Source organism: Rousettus aegyptiacus, unplaced genomic scaffold (assembly GCF_014176215.1).
Source record: "Rousettus aegyptiacus isolate mRouAeg1 unplaced genomic scaffold, mRouAeg1.p scaffold_m13_p_3, whole genome shotgun sequence".
NCBI lineage: Eukaryota > Metazoa > Chordata > Mammalia > Chiroptera > Pteropodidae > Rousettus > Rousettus aegyptiacus.
The window spans coordinates 55,564,580-55,570,815 of record NW_023416306.1 but is presented as its reverse complement, the minus strand read 5'-3'; the positions used below and the strand labels follow the sequence as shown (position 1 = coordinate 55,570,815).

Genomic DNA, 6,236 nt, shown 5'->3' with positions numbered 1-6,236 from the left:
TGCTTTTCATGTATGAAAGTAATTCCACAGCTCTGCCCACTGGTTTTCCAGAGTATAATTTATCAACCATACTTATCACAATCATTTCTGGTACTTCCAAAAATGATAATTCCTGGGAATCATATCTACCTTTGGAATCAAATTGTCTGTGGATAGTGCCCAGATAGAAGAACTTTAAATAGCCTTCATCGGGATTCTTAAAGTTTAAGTACCATTTTTTTAGAGTGCCACAGAAATATTCAAATTCTCTTGCACAAAGAGCTCAAATTTTGAACACAGTTCTGTTGACTTCTACCTCTTTATCCTGCACCAGCTGAATTTTCATTCTCTCTGGACAAATATCCACAATCACTTCCACCTTAAATGAGATGGTTCCATATTTCTTTTCCCAATAAACTTATTAACTTTAAGATTATGTTAAATAACATGGGAGTAAAGAGTATTTTAGTCTTTGTCATTCTCCAACTTCAGTTTTTTAATTGAATAAGTTATGTTCATTTTTATATCATTTTTTATCATTTTTGTGAATAGTTTGTATTTTATTTGTAAAACCCAAGTGGACAATAAAAATGATGTTTTATATATTTTATATTTGCAGGAAAGCAATATTATATATATTTTATCAAATGTGTTTCTCATAAAATGTAGTATGAGTAATGTACTGAATTCATTTATAGGGGAATTGGGAGAAAGTGTTACCATAATCTTTTTCATATCAAAGCTCATTGAATTCTAAGTATTCACATGCTTTCTCTTAGTTGAGAATTTACACATCTAAGTAACTTCAAGAATTTTTTGTTTCTTGATTGGTGGACATTAGTGGTTACATCTATGTGGGAATTTTGTTAACAGACATCTATTATATTTCTCTTAAATCTTAAAAAAGTTGAATGTCAAAGATTTAAGACCCTTAAAGTCTACTTTTTTCTTTTTCAGCTGCAGATTACTTTTCAATAAAATGTATATGGCTCATAATATCCATTTGGTGATGTAATGGAGTACAATTTCATCATGTGGAAAAATGGAACATTATACACATCTATTTTTGCTTTATAGGGGCAGATTGGCACATAAATTTAAATAAAACTAGATATAAGAATATAATTTGAATTTTATTTGAATGTAACATTAACCTATTTTTCTATTTGTTTATTTTTCATTTAATCTGAGAGAGCCATATATTTAATTTATTTTTATTTATTTTATTTTTTATTTTTTTATTTTTTAGGCAAGGCAACTCTTGATTGATCGCACAGATTGCAAGGACCTTGTCAGCTCACAATCCCTTATTTTTTTTATTTTTTACACCTACAGCACCTGGTCTTTCTAGGTGATCTCCCATTCAAGTACTAACCAGGCCTGGCTCTGCTTAACTTCCAAGATCAGATGGGATTGGGCTTGTTCAGGGTAACATGGCCATAGACCATACATTTAATTTAAGAAAACCACATTTAACACAGAACGGTCTAGCCCATCTCTTCCAAACCTGATTTGTTTCTCTTCTGTATGCTCCCTCCCCCTAGGTATTTGCTTCTGTCTTTTAATGAACTATTTTAATTGAATTTTTAATGTTTGCTCCCTTCATATCTATTTGTTCCTTAAACTTGGCTCTGTGTTTCATCCAAAAGCCACCTCGTTTAAAGTGGATCAAAAATATGTATACTTGGCCTAAGCTGGTGTTTTTATAATTCCATTTCTCTTAGTTTAGGAGCAGAATCACAGAGTTATAAAAAGTTAAAAGCTAGAAGAAATGGGATCTCAAGTTATGGTACCACAGTTTACAAGCCAGCTTTGTTATATTTCTTATGAAAGTCCCTGAAATTCTGCTTTAATTTTTTTGAAAACCATTTTATTAGTGCATGATAAACATTAAAAAAAGCTGTACATATTTCATGTATCCAACTGGTGAGTTTGGAGATAAGTATGAAATCCATGAAACTATCATTACAATTTATGAAATAAACATATATCATCTCTAAAAGTTTTCTCTTGTCATCTTTATTATTATTATTAAATAACATTTAACATAAGATATAACCTCTGACCAAATTTTTAAGTATTCAGGACAGTTTCATTAACTTTATGCACTATGATATAGAGTAGATCTCTAGGACTTATTCATCCCATATACCTGAAACTTGGTATCCTTTGACTAATATTTTTTTTTTAGTTTTAACTATAGGGTTATAGCCGTTTCATAATATTATTGTACGATTCATAATATAATGTACTTGAAAAGACCTGGCCTGGTTTTTAGTATTACCAGAAAAAAGCAATACAAACTTGTAAGTTTTATTTTATTGCCTTCAAATATAATTACTAGTGATGTCTGTGGGGGTGTGTGTGTGTGTGTATGTGTGTGTGTGTGTGTGTGTGTTTGTGTGTGTGTGTGTTACATATACGAAACTTAAATATTGGGCTGATTTTGGATATAGGTATTTGACTTTTTGTTCTAATGTTAAATTTCTCTTAAGAGAAAGCTTCGATTCTGAAAAATGCCAGCTTTATGGCCTGCTCTAAATTAGAAACGCTTGCCATTAGCAGTGAAAGCTGTTTGAAATCTGATGGCTTCATCCCAAAGTGAATTTGGACAGACTTTTAAATTTGACTTAGCCCTCATGAGGGCAGACACATTGAGTGAGTTTCAAAATAGACACTGATTTTACCTCATCTTGCAAACACACCTTAATTCAGCATAAACGACCCAGCTTTGCATAGTTTTCACTTATATTAGTACATAGGCTCAATGTTGCTTTAAAATTAGCCATTGGTTTTACTGTAAGTTCATGATCTTGGAGAACAAAAATTAAATTCATAAAATTGGCTTCAGTTGAAGCAACCTCATATTTATGCAAGTTCCTTATTTCCCTAGAAATATTATCTTCTGCTACTTGTTGGAATTTCTCAGAAGGCAACATAATTTGGCTGTTAAAAATTGAGGAATTGCCACCTTAAAGAAAGAATGGACACTTTTTTATAAAGATAATATAATATTTAATGATAATATAACGTTATTAAAACTGAGTTTTAATTTCAGGACTTCTGATTTTTAAGAACCGGTAGAAAACACAACAGCAACAACCAACAGAAATCCATCTGTGCAGGTCCAAAAACTGGGGAATGCTCTGTTCATATATTTCCCATTGAAAATTGTCTGATGATTATGATAATGCATGGAAAATAATTTATGTTGATTAAATTATATTTCCCACATGTATGAAGAGTTGCTGTTATAAATTTAACACTGTAAATAATCAGCTTACAAAATTTTATGAAAAGTAATATAATTTTATGGGGAAAAATAGACTCTTAATTTCTCATGAAATTCTGTAATAAAATAGCCATGTCTTGAAGAATGACAGTTAGATACTAATTAATGTGCAATTAAGCATTTTCTGGGGGACAAAATCTATAAAAGGATAAAAACTGTCATGGAGCAATTTCTGAGGTTCTTCTCTCTACTTCTTTTTTAATCTAATGCTTGTGGGTGAAACCTCGTTGGCCTACTCCTGGCTCTCAGGACTGAGCAGGGGCTGAAGCGTTAGAACTGAGAGAGTTTTAAAATGTGTGTGCAAGTCTTTTTATAAATCATTAATGTGCTTGACTGTCAATGCATTTTGGTCATATCAATAGTAAATTTAGTGATTTAGTCATAATAAAATAATAGACAGGTACAATATTATATTTTGGAAGAAAGAACAATGAGACCCATATGATTTCCATCCTAACAAAATATTTTCAGTCTAGGTTTCATCTCTCCTCATATGCAAATTCCCTTAAAAAGTAGTGTTTTATATTTGATTATCTACTACCTATTTCAGCTGATACCGATATAAAATAGTTTATGATTCTGTTAGTGTCTACACAACAGTCCCGATCAATATGAAACAGAAAAACATGACTGCATAAAATATAATTACTTTCAGAGTACATACCTCAGAAAGAGTACCTATCTATCACAGTGAATATTCTTATTTAAATTTGTTTTATAAAATATTTGTTGTAAAAATAATATATCTTGTTAAAAGCAAAAAAATAAAAATACATATTTGGGAAAAAAGTAATGCAGTATACACAATGTTTGCAATATGCTTCAAACTCTGCTAATATATATAAGTTTTAAACAATTTTTTTCTTATTTTTTAACAAAAATATGGTCACACAATGTGCTTTACATAACAACCAAATTTTTCACTGAACAGTATGTCATGAATATTCCTCCATCATTCTTCAGATGAATGTTCCATAATTTACTCAGTCTGCCTTTTATAGGTGAACATATATGTTTTTCTCTCTTTTCAATTTTTTTCCTTTCCTTATGTCCAATAATGTGCACATAAACATTATTGTATAGATATCCTCATATAAACTGTATTTTATTAGAGTTCTTTAAATGGGGTTTCTAGGTCAGAGGGTATGCACATTTTCAATTTTAATGTATTCTGACATATTACTTTCATATAATACATGGCATTTTAATCTTTGTTTTATTTTGTTATACATGACTCTACTCCATTAGACTGAGTTTTTAGAGGGCAGGGCTCTTTCCTATTTATCTTTCTGGTTAGCAATATATACTTACTTTTTTAATTCTGAAAATACAAAATTTGATTAGTTAGTCCTATGAACATGACTGTTTTTCCTTTCCTACTCTCTTATAGGCCATCTTAATGCTAAAAACACCTTCCCTAAGACTGAAGCCATCATCTATTCCCACCCTTCCTCAGTACCAGCAACCCTTATGGTATGTCACAGATCAATAATTTGTTAAACGCTGCCCCATAAACTTGAATAATGATTTAGTATCTTAGTTATATTGAACTTCTATTTATAACAGAAGATCAGCAATTTGGAGTCATTGATCTACTAATATATATGTATATGGTTTATATATGTACATAATATATCATTTATATAATGTATACATTATAATGTATGCTATGTATATATACATATAACATAGTATATCATTATTAGTACTTTTTATATACTAATTATATAAACTAATTTCACATATTCTGTGCTGCTGTTGTGAATCTACATTGACCATATTTTCTAAATGATCATTCTGTTAATTTTGTTTTGGGAGTACAGTTAACGGTAGTGGCTTTCAACCTGGGCTGCACATTACAATCAAATAGGGTGGGGGCTTTGTTAAATGCTTGGGCCCCAGCTCCATCTGATTGAATCTGAGTCTGGGAAGGCATAGTGGGAACCCAGATAACTGTGTTCTTAAAGTGTCACCAGGTAATTCTGATGTACAGTCAAGATTAAGGCTCTCTAGTAAAAGAATGAGATGTTCTGTTTCTTCCCCCCACCCTCTATAATTCCAACCCCCACTTCTACTCCTGACCTATGGATGTTGCCATTTCCCCTTTAGAACTGGATCTCTGTAGCACCTGGGGGCATAGCCCTGGGGCGTGAACCCAGGACCTTCTGTGTGTAAAGCAGATGTACGAGCCACTCACTATGGAGCCACCCTAGATGTTCTCTTTCTTAAAGTTATATTTTTCTAGCCCAGATATACAAATATATGGATTTCCATCCTGATATAAGGTCACAGTCCAAATTACTGTAAATGACACAAACACAGGTGGCCATATTGAAAATTGAGGTTAGATAGAAATAGAGAAAGTTACAAATACAGGAGAGTTGATTGCTACTCACGTAAATAAGTGGAAGTGAAGCAGGCTGAGGATGTTCTTCTTTTTTTAATTTAGATATGATTGACTTACAACATTGTATTAGTTTTCAGTGTACCACATAATGATTTTATAGATGTTTATATTGTAAAATGATTACCACAATAAATTAACATCTATTACCACACATTGTTACAAAATTTTTTTCTTGTGATGAGAACTTTTAATATCTACTATTTTAGTAATTTTCAAATATATAATACAGTGTTGTTGCACATGTTGTATACCCCCAGGACTTATTTATCTCGTAACTCTAAGTTTATACCTTTTTGACTACTATATAGGGATACTCTCTCTGTAGTGGGTTGAATACTGTTCCTCCAAAATTAATATTCACCTAGAACCTGTGAATGTGAACTTATTTGGAAATAGGGTCTTCGTAGGTGTTATCAGGTTAAGATGAGGCCATATTAAATTGGGGTTGGCTTTAAACCCAATGAAGGTATCCTTATAAGGAAATATATAGAAATATAGATATACGCAGAGGGAAGAAAACTGTATGAAGTTGAAGGCAGAAATTGGAGTGATGAGCTA

General features: G+C 31.5%; 1 pseudogene; it reads right to left on the bottom strand.

The window, feature by feature from the left end:
• Positions 1 to 1,305: 1,305 nt before the first annotated feature.
• On the bottom strand, positions 1,306 to 1,424 carry LOC118601377 (annotated as a pseudogene).
• Between the last annotated feature and the right edge of the window lie 4,812 nt (positions 1,425 to 6,236).